Genomic DNA, 21,644 nt, shown 5'->3' on the forward strand with positions numbered 1-21,644 from the left:
CTTGTTTTATAGATGAGGAAATTAAGGCAAACAGGGTTAAGTGACTTGCCCAAGGTCACACAGCTAGTAAATGTCTGAGGCCAGATTTGAACTCAGGAAGATAAGTCTTCCTGACTCCTGGCCTACTTTTCTATCTACTGTGTCACCTAGCTGCCCCATAAAGTAAGAATAGCTCATCTTTTTAAATGTTAACACTAATAACAATGAAAAGAAGCATGGAGGTAATGGATAGAGAGCCTGACTCTGAATCAGATAGATCTGGATACTAATACTGCCTCTCATATATATGAATACGTGCATAGTTACTCTAGGCAAGTCATTTAACTTCTCAGTGTTCCAAGCAACTCCTTAAGACTATAAATTTCATGGCAAGTAGTAATATGCATTGGTTGGAGAAATTTCCTCACTGGTTGTTCTCCAAAGCAATTTCATAGTGATATTGACCAGCATTTATATAGTACTTTAAGATTTGCAAAAGACTTTACCAATATTATTTCATTTGATCTTCACAACAACCTTGCGTGGGAGGTCCTACTATGAAACCACAGGTCCCATCCAAAAAAAAAAAAAAGACCCAAGCAAGAATAGCTGACATTTAAATTGCCCTTTAAAATATGCAAAGTACACTATGTGTCTTATCTCCTTTAAACATGTGCACTCCCCATGCAACATTTTCCCCAGCCTGTTGACAACATGGCTAGCAAACTATTTGTGTATACTAAATGGCAGGCTATATTTGGAAGCAAAGATATTTTCTTTGCAGGCACACAGCTTTACTTTTCAAGGTATAAGAGGAACTATGAGTCACTTCTTAAATGGAATGAAGCACAAGGATTCATGGTTTGTCAAAGTATTCATTCTATTTTTAGCTCTTTGCTGGTGTCAAATTGTTGCTTCAAAGCAAAAACAGACTATATGTTGCATGCCGGGCTATTTTCTAAAACCTTTCAAACTTGCTATTTCAACAGTTCCAAAAAAAGTATTCATCATTATTACCTTCTATGAGGAAGCTACTTTATCAGTCCTTATCTTAAGAAGCTTAGCCTCTAGTTATGGCTTTTGAGTTAGGTTCATAAACAATCGTAGGGTAAATTGGATTACGATAAGTACATTGGAGAGGTAAGAGCAGAGCACTTCAGAACCCTACATAAAGTGATTAGATGCCCGACTAATAAATTTATTCACAGGCCTTAGAGTAAATATAAAAAGGCCTTTGAATTGGATTGATGTTGCACAAAAATTGTGTTCAAAGAGGTCAAGAAAAGTTGGCCATGCCCCAGAGATTGTTCACAAATTATCAGGTGAGTTGAAAATGGTTCCATAACTTCTATAGTTATTTCCAATCTACTCTGAGGAAGAACCATGGGGCAGGGGAGGAGGAGAGAGAGGCTTCAGCTTCAGCTATGATTAGGTCTCCTTCCCACTTTCTTCACTTAGCTGGGGAAAGCCTTTTAGAGCTTCAAAAAGTCTAGAGGATGTTGGGCCTCTGATCTTCCCAATGATGTCCTAACTGCATCTCTGGATCAGATCAGCTGATAGCACTGTCTGCATCTGTCAATGAGAACAGATGCCACAGATTCACTATGCTTAAAGAGGAAAATCTTGATCACCTTGGGAATGGGAAAAGGATTTATAGCAACCAGGAGTTTTGAGTTACCAGTTTGCCACATATACTTTCTAAGCTTGAGGTGACTTTGCCCTGGACTCTATACATGCCTTGGGCTCTATAAGACCTTGAGAGGGAGATGTAGCTGTGTTCTGGGGACCTGAGTCATTAGTGAGAGTGTTAGTTGGGAATAGGGATCCTCAGAGCTTAGGTGGGCTACCAAAAGAAAACAGCAAGAGAGAGAGAGAGAGAGAGAGTGAGAGAAATGAAGGAAGGAAGAAAATAAAGAAGTGAACAAAAAAGGAAGGAAGGAATTAAGAGGAAATAAAGAGAGGAGAGTAAGAAGTTGTGAGAGGAGGAAGACAAGAGGGAGAAATGGAAAAACCTAGAAAAATTAGATTTTCTACTGTGCCAATAAATATTAATAAATATTCATACATTTCATTGGCATATTTGTGGGCACAATGGTCTAGTATAAAGGACACTGGATGGAGAATCAGAAGACTTGAGTTCTACTACTGTCTCTGTTCCTTTTTAATGTAATGACTGGAAGAGTCACTGAATCTCTTTGAGCCTCAGTTTCTTAATCTGTGAAATGAGGACTTTGGACAAGATTATCATTAAGGTTCATTCCAACTAAAAGCCTATGAATCTATCATTTCAAGATGCATTGAAATCCTCATGTGGTATAGTGGAAAGAGTGCTGGATTTGGGCCCAAGTTCTAATCCTAGTCAAATCATGTAAGTTCTCTGGTCTCAGTTTCCTCATTTAAAAATAAGAGTGTTGGGATAGATGACCTTTAATGTAATTTCTAGTTCCAAATTCATGTTCCTTTCATTATCTTGGAAGATGTATTATTTAGTGCATAAAAAGGCATACAGAGGTTGAAGTACCTAAACTCATGTAGTGAATTATTTTCAAAGCACAGTGCTTTATTCATCAAATTGTATCTCCTTATTCAAAATAGTTTTCCACAAAGGGCAGATGTAAATTTTAGTATTTTTAAAACATCCTTTGATCCATCAACACCACTACTAGGTCCAAAGATGATTAGGGAAAAAGGAAAAGAACCTATATATTCCTAAATATTTATGGCAGTTCTCTTTGTGGTGGCAAAGCACTGGAAATTGTTGGGTTGCTCATCAATTGGGGAATGGCTGAACAAATTGTGGTATGTGATTGTGATGGAATACTACTGTGCATAAGAAATGATGAGCTTGATGATTTTAGAAAAACATGGATAACCTGAAATAATGAAGAGTGAAATGAACAGAATCAAGAGAATGTTGTATGTAGTCATAGCAATATTGTTTTAAGAACAACTTTGAGTGATAAAATTATTTTGACTATTATAAATACCCAAACTAACTACAAATGCATATGAAGGAAGATGCTATTTGCATCCAGAGAAAGGACTGATAAGTAGAAGTATGTATAGAATGATTTTACACACACACACACACACACACACACACATATACATACATATTTGTGTTTAATGGTAGCCATCTCTAAGGTGGGGCGAAGGAAGAAAAAAAAGAAATTTACATGATAATTTTATTATATATTTAAAAGAAATAACAAATTGTACATAATAAATTTGCAGTTACATGTGCACTCATCTTTTTTATTATGCTATGTTATGGAAATGTTTAAAAATAAAATAAATAAAATATTTAAAAGACAAATATTGCATAGGAATAAGGAGGTGATAATCATGCTATACTTTGCCCTGGTCAAATCAGGTCTGGAGTATTGAACTACATTTTAGGAAAAATTTGGGGCTAAAGGGTATTTAGAGGAGGGAAATAAGGGTGGTTAAGGGCCTCCATTTTATGTAAGTTATTGATCAATTTAAGGGAATGGAGATGTTTAGCTTGAAAAAGAGAAGACTTTGGTTGGGTTGGGGGAGGTATATTACCTGTATTTTAAGGCTGCCATGTGGAAGAGTGATTTGACTTGTTTTGCTTGGCCCTAGAAAGCACTAGAAGCATTGGGTGGAAGTTTCTAAAGAAAGTAAATTTCAGCTTGTTATGAGGAAAAACTTGACAATTGTTATCCAAAAGTAAAATGGACCATCCTGGGGGGGGGGGGGGGTAGCAAGTTATTCCTTACTTGAGATCTTAAAGTAAAGATTAGGTAACAGCTTATCAGATGTGTTGTAAAGGGGATTCGATTTCAGGTACAGGTTAGATTAAATGGACTAGATTAAGGATTGAGTTCCTTTATAATTCTAAGTTTTTAAAAAATTTTTACTATTCCTCCTGTAGTTCCTGGTAACAGATTCGAACTAGACTAATTTCAGAAAGGGCAAGGTTTCCTGTTTTTTTTCTTCTTCGGGGGAATTGTTAATCATTAATGGAATGATCTTAATTTACCACTTGCTTGCCTCCCTGAGGTATCAGGATGATTGAGATAATGAGGAAGGATAGAAATGGTGAAAGCACTTTGGAGATTAAAATGTGTCCCAAGTTGGATGATGCAGAATGAGCTAAGAAGGGAGTGATCCAGAGGAAATCAGATACAACAACCAGAAAGTTCATCTTCCTGTGCACTAAAAGTGGGTGTTAGAGCAATCTGGTGTCATGTGCCATGACATGAGAGATGGTGATGTTTTGACTTCATACCAAGAAATAAAAATTAGGAGAAGGAAAGAGGTTATTTATTGGTCTGGTAGAAGCTGAGAGTGTTTCCTACATGTCACTGCCAATTGAATGAAGGAAACATCAAAGACAAATTCATGGGAGTAGAGAACAGAAAATAGTGCTTAGAGAATTCTGCCTCTTTGAGGCAGAAGGGAAGAATAATGACAATTTGGGAGCAGTGGTAACTCAGAAAGTGGGGCAACAGTCACTGAAATATTTATGAATTCTAGTGCGGTGGTGAATGCCTGTAGTGACTGCTAATGGAAGGCTGAAGTTGGGAGGTTGCTTCGGTCTGGGAGTTCTGAGCTGTAGAAAGGCTGAAGTCAATGGGATATCTGCAGTGTCAGATACTGATGAGGTAAACCCAATGGAATGCATGAAATCCAGGCCTCCAAAGAGAGGCAAACTGGTCCAGTTCAGAAATGAAATATGCCAAAGCTTCTGTGCTAATCAGTGGTATGATTGGGATGGGAGTGGCTTATAGCCTGAGAGAGATAGGGAGATCCACGCCTTAAAAAAGAAAGAAAGAAAGGAAGGAAGAGAAAAAGGAAGGAAGGAAGGAAGGAAGAAAGAAAGGAAGAAAGGAAGAAAGAAAGAAAGAAAGAAAGAAAGAAAGAAAGAAAGAAAGATAGAAAGAACAGAATAAAAGGAAATTCATAGAGTGCTTACTATATATCTCCCTTATCCTCCTTCCTATCACAGATTATTGCTTTGGGATCCTCCATTTTCCCCTCTTCCCTCTTTTTTTTTTCATTTGTGATGACTATAATCAAAGATTTCATCACCTCTATTCTTTGTTATACTGGAAAAACCTGACCTATTTATGCATTTATTTATTCCTCCCCCTCCCTGACCAGCCAAAGCTCTTCTGTATTTCTTGGTTGCTAACCAAAGCATCTCTGCCATTGCTTTGTTTTTTTCTCTATGCAGTTTGCCTTAAAGTATTTTTTAATGAAGTAGAAGCTATTGTTGCTTTGGTACCCCCAAGTTGATTACATCACTATGACTGAGCTCATCATATCTACCCTATCCCTTTTCCCTAGGTGGTTTTTTTGAGCAAGTTGATGATCAAAACAACCCTTTCATTGGTTTATTATCCCCATAAAGAATTTCTACACTTACCTAGTCACTCAGTCATGAAGTTCACTGAGAGTTCATTATGTGGAAGTTCTCTATATTTGATCCCGTATCAAAGTTAATTCCTGCCCTTGTCCAATACTCTAGGAATACCTGGCTGTACTTTCTCTCCTCTGCATACACTACTACTGGCCTTGCGGTTCTTAAAAAGGAGACTCTACATCTCCCATCTCTGCTCCTTTGCACAGGTTGTTTCTCCTCCCTGGAATCTCTGCCCACTCACTTCTGCCTCTTAATTACCCTGGCTTCCTTCGAGACTCAGTTCAAATTTCACCTCAAAGAGATTTTTCTAATTCCCACCCTCTGTCTCTTCTCACCACCCTGAGATTACCTCTCATCTCCCCTGCACGTAATTTGTATGTATCTAGTTATAACATTATCTCTGCCATTAAAAATACGTGCTCCTTGAGGGCAGAGATTATCATCATTATCATTATTATTATTATTATTTGCCATTGTTTATATCCCTAGAGTTTAGAATGATGTCTGAAACATAATAAATGCTTATTGGCTATTTAAAGGATCATCTTTAGTCATGACAGAAGACCTTTAGACTAGCATGGTCACTCATTTAGGAGCAAAATCCAAATTCCCATGACTTATGGTATATCATTTTCTAATTCTTTCTGGCTTTCCCTATCTTGAGTGAACCATTTATATGCTATGTGGAAAGACATTATGATATATAATTTGTGTCTTTTCAGCTTCTTGTAAAATTATGAGTCTGTATGAATTGAACCTGAATCTCTGTTGGAGACTTTTTATTAAGAATAGAAAATTTAAAAAAAAAATGATTTTCTTATACACAGCAGTGAAACTCTTTCTTTAATAACAGCTAGCTTTTATATAACACTTTATTATTCTCCAAGTGCTTTACAAATATCTCATTTTATCTTCATAACTACCCCAGAAGACATGTGCTGGTATTATCCTCATTGTACAGATTGTACAGATGAGAAAACTGAGGCAGACAGAGGTAAAATGACTTACCCAGGATCACATAGCCAGGATGTGTTTGAAATCAGATTTGAAGTCAGGTCTTCCTGCTTCCAGATCCATCGCTGTATTTACTATGCCACCTAGCTGCCTTTCTTTACATTTTTCATCAAATTCAATAACTCTTAGGTTATCTTTTGAAGTTTTATTTCTAGCTCTATTGCTTTTACTTTTACATAATCAAGTTCTTTTCCAAATTCTTTTTGAGTTTCTTTTCCTGATTATTTTGCCATTTCCACCATTTGCCTTCTAGTAAGACAATTTCACTTCTCAGTGAATCCCTATTTTTATTTAAATTATCTATTCATAATCCAAGTTATTGAATTTAGATCTCACATCTTACTCTCTTTTTACCACCATAAGTTCTTTTCTTATTGATGTCAGGTCTTTGTTGTCTCCCCCATGATGAGTATAACCTCATTTATGGAGCATTGTTTATATTAATTTGTTATTTCTTTCTTCATATGTCTTCTCTTTGGTCCCTTTTAAGTCAAAGTATTTATTTATGATAGACTTTTTTCTTGCTTACTCATTTCTCTTTTTTTTTGTTCTCTTGGTTTTCTTTGATGTATATATTGCTTCCCTCCCCTTTTTTTCTCCTTTTTTTTAAAGAGAAATTAGATAGCTGGGTTCACTTTCAAACTCTTATTCTGCCATCTTACCAGAAAGGCACCTTCTCTCCCCACATATGAAAAAATTATGTTACTTCTGAAGTCACTTGACTCACAGCATAGTACTATGTTCCATATATAATAACTACTAAGAAAGTGCTTGTTCCTAGTGAAGGAGCAGCTTAGTCACTAAAAATTCATTTCACTGAGATATATAGGGTACTTGCATTGACATAGCTAGCCCTTAAAGAACATTCAGTTGTTTTTTTGTTTATTTTTGTGTAGAATCAGGCTTCTAAGAAATCAACTTTTGTTCATTTCGTACTGAGATGAACAGGAAGTATATTTGTAACTCTTGAGACCTTTCTCAGTATTAGGGTAGTTGGAGGGAAGATATATATATATATATATATATATATATATATATAGATAGATAGATAGATAGATAGATAGATAGATAGATAGATAGATAGATAGATATATATATAGATAGACAGAGGGCACAGGGTGAGTTGAATATGAAGGGATAATATCTAAAAAATAAATTTAAGGCATGAGAGAGGAATATACTGGGAGGAAAAAGGGAAAGGTAAAATGGGGTAAATTATCTCACATAAAAGAGGCAAGAAAAAAGCTTTTACAGTGGAGGGGAAGAGGGGGAGGTGAGAGGGAATAAGTGAACCTTACTTTCATTGGATTTGGCTTAAGGAGGAAATAACATGCACACTCATTTGGGTATGGAAACCTATTTAACCTTACAGGAAAGTAGGGGGGAAGGGAATAAGAAGAGGGGTGATAGAAGGGAGGGCAGATTGGGGGAGGGGGCAATCAGAGGCAAACACTTTTGAGGAGGGACAGGATCAAATGAGAGAATAGAATAGATGGGGCGGTGGGATAGGATGGAGGGAAATATAGTTAGTCTTTCACAACATGACTATTATGGAAGTGTTTTGCATGACTACACATGTATGACCTATATCGAGTTGCTTGCCTTCTCAATGAGGGTGGGGAGGGGAGGAAGGAAGGGAAAGAATTTGGAACTCAGAGTTTTAAAAATGAAATGTTAGAAATTGTTTCTATATGCAGCTGGGAAATAAGACATACAGGCAAAGGGGTATAGAAATCTATCTTACCCTACAGGAAAATAGGAGGGGAAAGGGATAAGAGAAGGGGGGGTATTATAGAAGGGAGAACAGATTGGGGAAGGGGTAATCAGAATGCATGCCATCTTGGGGTGGAGGTAGGGGAGTGGGGGGGAGAAAATTTGGAACTCAAAATCTTATGGAAGTGAATGTTAAAAACTAAAAAGAAATAAAGAAATAAAAAAGAAAAGATGAGTAGAGAAAAATCAAGTTGATGGGAACAAGTTGAATGAGAATGTCCCTTTTAGGATTTCAAAATTAGGATGGACCAAGTATTAGAATCAGTTCTTCAATACCTTGATGAATCTGTTATCTCATCAATGTAGGTGCAGATCATAATACAGTTGCACAACTCAAATTCACTGCCTTCCCATAATACTCCATTTAGGATCCATCCAATGTGCTGCTGAGGGTGCTCCTCTAGTTTTATTGACATTGCACAAATACTAATACTAATTTAAACAACAAACTATGCACTGGAAGGAAGATGAACTATGAGGTCAGCAATGGCCTTTTCAGGAAGATTTGGTTTTATTTTGACTTCTGAAAGAACTGTGCACTCTTTTAAGCTCTATACAAATTACAGAGCAGTGACAAACAACTAGACTACATTTCTGGAGTGAAGGGACCATCTTCCTGTCTGTCACCAGTCTAACATTGTTCTTTATCTTCATCATGACCACCTATCTCTCCACCCCTCAATTCTTTTCCAGGCCAAAATTCTGGCACTGGATGCATTCTTTTCTGTTTCCTACCTTGACTCCTTGCTGAACCAGTTCAACTCTACACTCCTCCATACACTATAATCTAGCAACACTAGTCTTGCCAGTCTTCTTACATTAAACTCCATCTGATTCCATTCCTTGTTTGAAAGGAAGCAGGTTCCATGGCAGAGTTTGAATTGATATGAATGCAAATAGTATAGCAGGTTTTTAAATTGTCTGTGTTATGTCTCATATGCAGGAACTGAACCATCTTCAAATTTGAAGATGCAAATCAAAATCTTGACCTTCTCAAGTGCAAACAGAAGTTTGATTCAGGGTTTAAAAAATAATGATGTTGATTTAAATATCATATATATTTTGACTTTCAGAAAGCTTAAAGTGGCAAATGGAAAATTAATTTCAAGAAATGAAATGTTTGTTGAACAAATGAATAAAATGTTAATTTATTCAGTTAACAGAGAAATCAAATTAATATAAAACCTTACTGAATTAAATATTTGAAAAATAAGTTTTTTTCCCTAAAATATTGATGTGAACTACATAATATTAAAATGGATTTTTTATTTCATCAATGTGGATGTTTCCTCCAATGAATGGGGTGTGCTTCTCCACTGCTTTATGTGTTGTCTAACCCCATTAGAGTGTAAGTTCCTTGAGGGCAGGGTTTGTCTTGCTTGTTTGTATTTATATTCTAAGTGCTCTGCACACCTCCTGGCACCAATTACATATTTAATAAATGGTATATCTAGGTTTTTCCATGTCTCTTTGAAATCACCTATGTTTTTCATTTCTTATAGCACAAGAGTATTTATCACATTCGTATATTATCACAGTTTATTAAGCCATTTCTAAATTGATGATCATCCCTTTAGTTTCAAGTTTTTTACCACCATAAAAATTTTTGTACATGAAGGACCTTTTTTCTATTTCTTTGATCTCTTTTGGGTATAGACCTTTCCATGGTATAGGCTGGGTCAAAGGGCACACACACTGTTTAGTAACTTTTTGTGTATAATTCCAAATCACTTTCCAGAATGGTTGTAGCCATTCATAGATCCACCAACAGTGCATTCATGTACCTGTTTTCCTGCAACACCTCTAACATTGATTGTATTCCTGTTTTTTCATCTTTACTAAACTGATGATTTTATCAAGTAGAAGAAGAAAATTACCATTTGCAAGATGAAGGATATGACCATTATGGTGTAGCTGAGGTACAGTGGAGAAGTAGGTCACAGGAATTGAGTAAGTTGGAAAATTGGGAAGTTAAGATATTTGAGGGGTCAGAAATATGTATGTTGAAGTCTCCTGGAATGAGGGCAGGAGATGAGGAAAAGAGGAAGACAGTGAAACAGGCCCTAAACTCACTCAGGATGGAAGGAGACTGTCCTAGGGACCTATAGATAATGTCCACAAGGATCTGGATTGGTTGATCAATTTGAGTATTTTATATCTTAAAAAAAAGGAGGAGAGATTGCTTAGTGAAGTTGGTCAAGGGATGATCTGGGAAAAGGAAGAGGGAGCAAGAATATTTTGACTTACAGTGAGTTGGGGGTGTGTGTAGTGAAATTGTAGCCATTACTGCAGAGAATAGCTGGGGAAGTGGCATCATTGTGAAGGATGGCTGACATATGTCTCTCTCTGCTTGGCAAATAAGTCAAATGTTTGCTGATAGGTATTTGAAGTTCTTTTGGTCTCATCAAAATAGATTTGCTTGAAATTTTGATTGAAATTATTATAATTGATGTCTGTATTTTTTTAATCCCAGTACCATTTTAAATGATCAATAATGTGTTTCAATAGGACAATGTAAATTTTTAAAAACATATGACACATTTTTCTAATTTTATTCTTTCAATTTTGTACTAAAATCTGTTTTCATACAAATCAGCTGTCTGACCATACGCTATCAGCCAATTTAGAAGTACTTTTCTTAATAGCAATGAGTCATTTCTTAATCATTAAAATATAATTTTTGTGGTATTATTTGGTGCTTGCCACATCTAAGGCCTTGTTGTTGTTCAGTTATTTTCAGTCATGTCTGACTCCTCATGACCCAATTTCTGATTTTCTTGGCAAAAATATGGAGTGGTTTGCCATTTCCTTCTCCAGCTCATTTTACAGATGAGGAAAATGAGGCAAACAAGGTTAAGTGATTTGCTCAGAGTGATACCACTAGTAAGTGTCTGAAGCCAGATTTGAACTCAGGAAAAGGAGTCTTTCTAACTCTAGGTCTGGTGATCTATTCTCTGCACTACCTAGTTGTTCATCCTTTAAAGCCTAATTCATGTACTGATATCTTATGTTTTTATATCATCTGAATTTATATAATCCTCTCCATTTACTCCTGAAGAGCTATCCCATGAAAAAAGAGACGAAAAAAAATTTAGCAAAACTAAGCAACACATGTGCTAAATTGGACATTATATGAAGAGTTCCAAACCCTTGTTGCACCTCTCTTATCTACTTCTGCACCCAAGCCACACAGAGAAGGGAAGAAGGTACATTCTCATAGCTCTTCTTTTGGGCCAAGCTTGGTCATTATAGTTTCATAGCATTTTTTTGTTGTTCTTTCAATTCAACATAGTCATTGTATACCCTGTTTTATTGGGTATGTTTACTTTACTTTGTATCATTTCACATGTCTTCCATTGGTCCTCTACATCCTTCATATTGGTAGCTAGATGACACAGTGGATAGAGCACTGAGCTTGGAGTCAGGAAGACCTGAGCTCAAATCTGGACTCAGACACTTACTAATTGTGTGACCCTGGGCAAGTCATTTAACCCTGTTTGCCTCAGTTCCTCATCTGTAAAATGGGGACACACTGGAAAAGGGAATGGCAAACCACTCTAGTATCTTTGCCAGGAAAACTCCATGGACAAAGTTTATGGGGTCACATAGAGTTGGACATGATTGAACAACTGAACAATAATAGCAACAATGACATTCTTCATAATCATTGTTTCTTGAGTGTAACATCCCATTGAATCATCAATGTGTTTGTCCATGTCTCAAGGGATGGATATCTACTTTGTTTCTATTTTTTTGCTACTACAAAAAGTGGTGCTTTAAACATTTTGGTGTATATAGGACTTTTTTTTTTAATTATTGACTTCCTTGGGATTGGGATCTCTTGGTTTAAATATATGGACATTTTAGCTACTTTCTTAACATAATTCTAAATTGTTTTCCAAAAATAGTTGGACCAATTCACAGCTACACCGTCAATGTACCTGTCTTTTCATAATACTATTTCCATCTTTGATTATCTTGCCAGTCTGGTGGGTATGGAATGAAACCTCAGAGTTGTTTAGATTTTACTTATTATTAGTGATTTGGTGAAATATTTCATATGGTTCTTCAAGGTTTACTGTTCTTTTGATAACTGTTAATAACCTTTGACAACTTAACTATTGGGGAGTGACTTTTGGTCTTATACATTTTCACTAATTTCCTATGTGTCTTGGATGTAAGACCCTTATAAGGGAGAGCTAATGAAAAAAACAACCCAATTGACCACTTCCTTTCTTCTTCTCTTTGTATTAATTTTGTTTGTGCAAAAATCTTTTCAGTTTCATGGAATCAAAATTTTTTTCAATTATGGTGACACATTTCTACTGGCGGATCACTTGAGCTTGGTATTTTGAGTGAAGTGAGGCTAAAGCCAATCTTATATCTGTACTGTCTGATACCATTATGATGAGCCTCTAGAAGCTGAGGCTGCCTAATGAAGGAGAAGTGAAGCAGCCTAGGTTAGGAGTGGAGCCAATCAAAATTCTGTTCCCATCAGCAATGATATCATGCCTATGAGTGGCTGTTGTACTTCTAGCCTGGGCAAGATGGAGAGATACTCTTTTTTTTAAAAGAAGTAATAAATTATCTTTTTTTATGTTTTATGATCACCTCTCTTTAAACTCTAATTCAAATGATAACTGTCCCATGAAGCTTTTTCTCTCTCCAGGTGGTATCAGAGAATCAGGCCAAACCATACCTGTACAAGAATCTGTTCTATGGTATATGAATCAATTGATCATCTTGGTTTGTTTAAAAACCTCCAATGAAAGTGAAACCAGTATCTCTCAAGACAGGTCATTCTACTTTTGAACCCCTATAATTATTAGAAAGTTTTTCCTTTATATCGAGCCTAAATTTGCCTCTGCAATTTCCATCCATTACTTCTTCTTTAATCTTGCATATGTATATATATACTACTCTCTAATGCATAGATGTTGGCATCTTTTTCATCTATTATATTGTAAACTTGTTCAAGAAACATTTCTTATCTAAATTTTGTATCTCTCACACTATTATTGTGCCCTGAACTAATTAGGACCTTAGTAAATGTTTGTTGCATTTGTTGGATTTTATTTGATCAAATTCTGTGCCCCCCTTCTTCCCCCTTCTCCCTTTTTTGAAAAGTGTGACAAAATTGGTTCATTCCCATTGTGTAGTACCAATTCCATTTTCTAAAATTACAAACAGTTGCTCTGAGGTCATACTTGCAGGTTTCTTCATCATCCTGGCACAAAATTCAACAGAGCCTGACACTGTGTAATGATGTCTTCTAATTGACTGCTGAGCTCTGAGAGCTGATAACTCAAGAGATACATGAAAGCAAAATACTGGGCTCTTCAAGGCATTCCTCCTTTTTCTCTGTGAAGCATGGCTGATTGCAATTATAGCTTTGGAAAGAGTGGGCTGATAGCAGAGAAGTCATGCTTGGCAAGTACTCTAGTGCACTTGGAAAGAATAGCCACTGCCAGGAGAGAGAGGCCGAGCTTGCCTCAGTTTATCAGTGGAGATGATAGGCCTGAGCTGGGGTGAAATGTCGAGTGGCTAATTAGCAACCTTTTCACACTGCTTTCCATCTTGATGAGACTTAACTATCAGTCTCCTAGGAGAAATTGTAATAGTTCTATGAGTTACTGAATCCTGTTTAAGCTGTTCTGTTAAGGTGTGTACCATTTCACAGCTCCACTAACAACGTATTAGTGTGCCTCTCCTTTCATAAGCCCTCCAACATTGCCATATTTAGGGTCATTTTTGCCAATTTGCAAGGTGTGAGGTGAAGCCTGGATTACCCACCCTTTTAGGTTTAATTCATGTACTGATATCTTTCTATGTTTAACATTTCTCTGAGCAGAGATCTAAACTGCCTGTCCTATGCCAGATTCATGTTTGTAGATTTGTTTTTTATTTTCCCCTTTTGGGGGAATCCCTGGACTTGCGAGTTACATAGCAGCTTTTCCCACAGAAGCCAGAGTAAGGTACATAATGAGCTGAAAAATGTGAGAAAGAGGAGCCTAATCCCCCTAACCAGGTCTTCTCCAGCCCCGAACCCACTCCACAAGCCACAATGGCTGGCTACAGAACAGTGCTTCAGCCCTGCACTCTCAGCATTGGTTTCTCTATAGTCTATACTAGATAAGTAATAAAAAAGATCAGTGTACTAGTGGGTCATCATGGGCTCAGAACAGACCTCTTACACTTATTGCTTGTTACCCTGGGCAAGTCCCTTATGCTCTCTATGCCCCAGGCATCTTTCTAAGACTGGAAGCTTCAGAACAATTGCTGATTTGCTTGGATGGCTGAAGTTTTTTTACCTGTTATCCAGTCCGACTCTTCATCACCCCATTTGGAGTTTTCTTGGCAAAGACACTGGAGTGGTAGTTTGCCGTTCCCTTCTCCAGCTTATTTTACAGATGAGGAAATTGAGGCAAACAGGGTTAAGTGTCTTAAGGACCACAAAGTTAGTGTCTGAGGCAGGATTTGAATTTAGGTCTTCCTGACTCTAGGCCTAGTGCTCTATCCACTGTACTACCTTATACTAATGATATCACATGTTTGGACCAGTAAAAGAAGGAAGGAAACAAACATCTATTAAGTACCTTCTATGTGCCAGGCACTGTGCTAAGTGCTTTATAAATATTACCTAATTTGGTTCTCACAACAACTTTGTGAGGTAAATGGTATTACCACCATTTTATAGGTGAGGAAACTGAGGCAGGCAGAGGTTAAGGGACTTGCCAGGAAGTGTCTGAAGTTGGATTTTAACTCAGGTCTTCCAGACTCTAGGCTCAGAGCTCTATACACTGCATCATCTAGCTGCAGTCTTATGCAATGTAAGGTATTATCTTATTTGATCCTCACAACCCCACAGGGGCACCTAGGTGGCACAGTGGATAGAGTACCAGACATAAAGTCAGGAAGTACTGAGTTCAAACCCTTCCCCAGACACTGAGGAAGGACACATTAGTTGTATGACCCATGGCAAGTCACTTAACCCTGTTTGCCTCAGTTTCCTCTTCTGTAAAATGAGCTGGAGGATATGGCAAACCACTCCAGTATCTTTGCCAAGAAAACCCCAGAAGAGTTAGACATGACTACAAATGATTGAACACCACCACATACAACCCCAAAAGGAAGATAGGACAGATATATTATTATTCCATTGAAAAAATAAGTAAATAAAACTTAGGTAACTAACTCAATATCACACAGTTAGAAGAAACAGTAGGTGAATCTTGGTTTCTGAATCCAGATTCTTGTCTGATATACCATCTTAGGCCTTCTGTGTTTTTCATTTTAAACATAACTTAAAAAAAGTTTTTTGTTATTTAGCTCTATGCTATGAATGTGTGTGTACATGTATAAATGTGTGTGTGTGCGTGCATGCGCACGCAAGCACACGCACATTTGACACTGTTTCTGATGAGTTGGGTAAAGCTCTTCTCATCAATCTTTTTAAATGTTCCACTTGATTTATAACTATGAGAGTGGGATTTTTTTCCCTGTTATTATACTCTCTTTTCTCCTTTCTGACTTTTAGCCAGATTTTTGCAGGTCACTACAATGTAATAGATTAATAAGCAAATTACTTTACATTTTAGATTCCCTTTATTATGTTATTATTATCAGAAGTTTTTCCTAAGAATTATTTTTAATCCTGATTGGATGATGTACAAAGCAAATTAAATAGATATGAATGTCTATTTCACTATGCGCCATGGAGGAAGAATGACTTAATGGTAAAGCCTTTTAAAAATCAGTTTTAGGTTTTAAGGATATTTTGAAAATATTTAGAAAACTCAGGTTGAATATAGTAATTAGGATTTTTCACTAACTTGATAACATGAGCAATGAAGTATTCTAGAATACAAAATAGGTATGAAGGCACACATATATCATTTTTTTGTGTGATATTTTCATCTGTATAATTGTAAGTTTCTTGAGAGCAGGTACTGCTCCATTTTTCATCTCTGTATTTCTAGCACCTTGTACATAGTAGGTGCTTAATTAATGTTAATTGAACTTTTATTGAAAGATCACTTTCTGTATGCATTTCTCTGCAAAGCATCTTCTATTAAGCCTATTAGCACCTTCCCTTGCCCAGCACTTTATCTTCTCAGGTGGGCTCTTCTATAAAATACAAATAAACATTCATATTTGAAGACTTTTCCAGACTTCAAATAGGACAATACAATTAAATAGACACATTTACTTTCCAGATTTTTTTCCAAAAGGAATATTTTACAAGTTCTCAATGGCCATTATGATGTTCGTAAGCAAAATCTAAACAGTAATTAGTGCCAGGTTTATTTTTTATTTGTTTGTTTGTTTTGCAATCCCCTACACTGGGAAATACATCAAGGACTCTGACCTACTGTATGCAATTTGAATGCAATCATATTAGGAATAATTGATTAATTAATATTTTATTTTCTTTGAATAAAAGAGCCCTAATTCTTTCTCTAGGACTTTGGTTGTTGGCTTCCTGCGTTTGATGAGTTTTAATCATTCACTTTTTCATATCAGAGCAGACATAGGAATTTTGTACTATTTTGTTTCTAGAAATAGTTCTATGAAACCCTGTATTGTTTTAATTTGTTATGTTATCTCTAGCTGGTTTATGCAAAGTGATAGCTCAGCCTGATAATGATAAGAGATACTGGAACCCTGGAGAGCAATGGATACTGGTTGCATCCTCTAGTCTTACTTTAACTCAATTCTACACAAAGTTGTCCACCTGAGGAATAGTGGACATTATCAAATCTTCAGAGTGCTTCTTTGTTTCTCCCTCAGTAGATGGTAAATAAACAGGTGAGGGCATTTCAACTAGGGCCTGAGGCTTTGCCCCATTCAGATGGGGCAATCAAATTGATCCACTACATTTTCAGCTCTGCTTCGTATATGTATGTATGTATGTATATGTATATGTATATGTATATATGTATTCATATACATATCTATCTACCTGGCAGGAGAGACAGTGTGGTATAGTGGATATAAGATTAGCCTTGAAGTTTATTAGATCTGGATTCAAATCCTTCCTCTGACACATATTAACTGGGTGACCATATCTCCAAATTCTCCCAGTTTTGCTACTCTGTCAAAAAAGGAAAATGCATGTCCTTGATGAAGCCATGGAGGCTCTTTGTTATGAAAACAGCTTTATAGATCTCCACTAAAATCATCTCTTTAAATACTCAATCTAAAATATTCTCAGGAATTGAAGTATAGCTCATTAGCCTACAATTTGTAGACTTGGTTTTCTTCCCTAATATTTGCCCTTCTCCAGTTCTCCACCTTCTCCCATTTCCTACACACTTTTGATATCATGGACAATGGTTTATCTGCCTATTTTAGTACTCAAGGATGAAGTTCGTTTTGGTGAGGTGACTTGAATTCTCTGAGGGCAATTCCGTCTATCCATTTCTTGTCCTTCACTCTCATCATATAACCAAACTATTTCCTTGTCATTATCAGTATTCATAGGTTCAAACCATCAGGGAGATTAAGTCACACAGGTAGTCAGCATTAAGTTGGGATTTGAATCCAGGTCCTCTGATTCCAGAGTCAGTGATCTTCCCACTGCTCCTGAATGGCACTGTTGTTTTGAGATATTTATTGAGGGCAGGAAATTGACATAATGGAAAGATCACTGAATTTAGAATCAGAGGTAATTTTATACCTAGGATCTAATGATCTAATTCCAACATTAAAAAAAAAATGTTTGGCTCAAATTCTTCCCTTAGAAATGGGCCCACCCTTGGGGCAGCTAGGTGGTGCAATGGATAGAGCTCTGGCCTTGGAGTCAGGAGGACCTGAGTTCAAATCCAGCCTCAGACACTTGACACCTTAGTAGCTGTGTGACCCTGGGCAAGTCACCTAACCCCGATTGCCTCACCAAAAAAAAAAAAAGCAAAAAACAAACAAACAAACAAAAAAAGAAATAGGCCCATCCTGTTTATACTTGCCCTATGTGAGGAGGAGTCTGCTAGAAAGAGGGAATTACTTCAGTCAGAGATTTGCTCATCATAGAATCCCTAGCTTTCTTCAGAACTTGGCTTAATTACCACCCCTTTCAGAAAACCTAACCCAACCCTTATTTTGAGTATATTTTGCATTTAATTTTCAATGTACATGTTATTATCTACTCCTCCATCCCTCAATAGAAGATATGCTCCTTGAGAGCAGAGATCATTCTGGTTTTTTGTTTTTGTTTTGTCCCCAGCTCCTACCATAGTGCCTGGCACACAGTAAGTACTGAATAAATTCTTGTTGTATTATTAAATCAGTTATTAGAGTTTGTGACTTTCTTTTTACGAAGAGGGCTCATCTTTTTCAAAATACTTTCCTGTGTGATGATAGAATTCCATTGACCTGGATAGCTGTTCTGGCATTTGGGCAGTGACACTGTTCTCGGTTTTGTGCTGTTGCTCTGCAGAATGGCAGTGAAAAAAAAAAACAAAAAACAAAAACCAGAGGGAAACTGATATCAAAACTAACAACAGCCCAAGGAAAAGTAACACATCAAATTTGTTTGAAAAGAAACAATATTTATTAAGAAATTATATGTTGAATTCTCCTACAGTCTCTGTGAACATGGACTCTTCCATGTCCATAGCACAAGACAATAGCTATGGCATCTGGAGAACACTTGGGATGCTCAGTAATGGAAAGTTCCTATGATCAGAAGATGAATGAAGTGTTAAATCTCATTTAAAATTTTGGATTTGGGGGAGAGAACTGTCATTTCACTTGAGAGGAAATAGGGAAATCATCTGCACTGGTATGGCCATTTGTTGGGGTGATTCTGTACCTCTGACTGAGGCATCACTCAGAAAGATTGTTAATAATTGACTTGTCCCTGACTAGGGGAGCTGAGCATGCTCATTTTAAAGACATCAGGTGAAATGATAGGTTTTGAATGATTCATATTGTGTTTGAAAAATTTGCATTCTTCAGCATTTCTAACAGTGCATATAGAGAACAGAAATATAACTTTGCCTTGGTATTTTATGCCTATGAACTGAAGTTATAACTAGAAAGTCTAAAAACCAAAATTAATAAGAACTAGCATACAATATGTCTAATCATAACATGATATTGTTAGAATTAAGCTTTAAACAGATAATTGTGATATCACCTGACTTTAAATATGATATACAGTAAAACATGCTAATCATAAAAATAGCTTTTACAAATATACATTTGTATACAGTGTCTCCCTTACTTTTTATATATGTCCTTCACATTATCATACAGTACACTGGCCTTTAAGACATCAAAATGAAAAAAAAAAAAGGAAGACCAATAATTTGCCAGGAAAAAAAAAACGAACACAGTTTACAATCTAAAGCATAAAAATCTGACAATTGTACAGCTCAGAACATATAAGAAATGGAGTTTCTAAGGTAGAACAATATTGTCCATTTTGTTTACTTGAGTTTTCATACAAATCTGATCGAGGGTGTTGCTATCCAGTAAGAAACCACAGTTCACATTTCTGGTGGAAGGTGGTCACAGTTTCTCTTTTCATCATACACAGGCATCACATATGACTTCAGATCACTTTATCTGCAGAAACTGAGAGAAGATATATATGTGTTTAATATAAAATCTATGACTTTGTCTTAGTAGCACATATTCACATAGATTTGGTTTTAAGACTAAGTAAGGAAAAGATTGAAGTATGATGACTAGCTCATTTCTCATTTTTAGGATCCTCTGATATTGTCATTCAAAGTTGTACATTCTGTTGGCTTGAAGATTTTTTTTTTAAAGGAAAACCTCTGTTATATTCATTAATCACTTGTCTGACAATAATTTTGTCCATATAGGAGAATAGAAATTAGCAAAGCAATCCTAAAATTCCTTATATTTGGTTTTCTTCTGGCAATTAATAAACCTGATTTTCTGATTTAAGTATTGGAAATTATGATGACCTTTAAATTAGAGGGATTACAGAATTTAGAGCTAGAAAGGACATTAAAGATCATGGAATCCAATTTCCTCATTCGACATCTAAGAGAAATGATGCTGGAAAGGTTAAGAAAATTGCTCACGGTCACAAAATTAGTAAGAAGTAAAGCCAGGATTTATAGCCAGGTACTCTAGATTCTCAACCCAGTACTTTTTTCATTATGTTGTGTTGATTTCCAAGAGGAGGCAAACCTCTGACCAGTTCATGTGAAGAAGGAGATTAAATCACTGAGTTAGCTTTTTTAAAGACATATCAGAGGAAAAGAGGAAGATCAAAGAAGGGGTAGTACAATGCTTGAAGTAGATGCAACAATTGTTAAAATTAACTATCTGAAATAAAAAGAAACTGAGGTACAAAGTTACAGATCATTTATGATTTAATTTGCAAAGCTAACATTTGCTTATCAAACCAGGTCATCTGACTTATCAAATGTCAGAGACTAGGAGTGATTTACAGAGCTGACTTTTTTAACAGAAGAGAGGAATAATAAAAAAAAAAAACACAGAAACTTGCTTTAAACAATTTAATTAGACAAGGCAGGTCATCTGACTAGTTAGCTTCTCCCAGGCTTTCTTCACCCAGATTTGTACTGTTGGCAACATCTGGCTGTCAAAGTGAGATTACCCCTAGAAATCTTTCCTCTACAAGTGATGCCTTTTGTAACCAGAAAGCTCACTTTAAAGGGGAACTTGTGGTTTGTGGTTAGCAGTCACATCTCTCCCCCATCTTCCAGCTGCCAAGATTACATTACTCATCTTAGACTGTAGCCTAGAATCTAGGCACTCAAACCTAAAATCTAGGCCCTAAATAATCTTGATCAGTGGCAGTCCCTAGGTCCAGATGAGTTACTAAAACTACTGTCAGTGATTTTTGAAAGATCTTGAAAAATGGGAGAGGTGCTACAGGATTGAAGGAGGGCAAATACTCTTATAATTTTTAAGAAAAGGAAGAGAATAGTGTCTGTAAAATATAAACCAACCACTTGACTTCAATTCCAGACAAAAATTTAGAATGTATAGGAAAAGGATGGTTAGTAAACATCTAGGAAAAAAAAGATCTCAAAGAGTCTGTATGGCTTCATCAAGAAGAAGCCATACTGTATGGAAATCTATCTTACCCTACAGGAAAATAGTGGGGAAGGGGATAAGGGGGGGGGAATGATGGAAGGGAGGGTAGATTGGGGAGCAATCAGAAGCAAACACTTCTGAGGAGGGACAGGGTCAAAAGAAAGAATAGAATAAACGGGGGTTGGGATAGGATGAGGGGAAATATAGTTTTTCACAATATGACTACTATGAAAGCGTTTTGCATGACTACACATGTATAACCTGTATCAAGTTGCTTGCCTTCTCAATGAGGGTGGGTAGGGAGGGAGGAAGGGAGGAAGGGAGAAAATTTGGAACCCAAAGTTTTAAAAACAAATGTTAAAGATTGTTTTCACATGCAACTGGGAAATAAGATATACAGGCAATGGGGTCTAGAAATCTATCCTGCCCTACAGGAAAATAGAAG

This window comes from Vombatus ursinus, unplaced genomic scaffold, assembly GCF_900497805.2.
Source record: "Vombatus ursinus unplaced genomic scaffold, bare-nosed wombat genome assembly UNPS02015255.1, whole genome shotgun sequence".
Classification (NCBI taxonomy): domain Eukaryota; kingdom Metazoa; phylum Chordata; class Mammalia; order Diprotodontia; family Vombatidae; genus Vombatus; species Vombatus ursinus.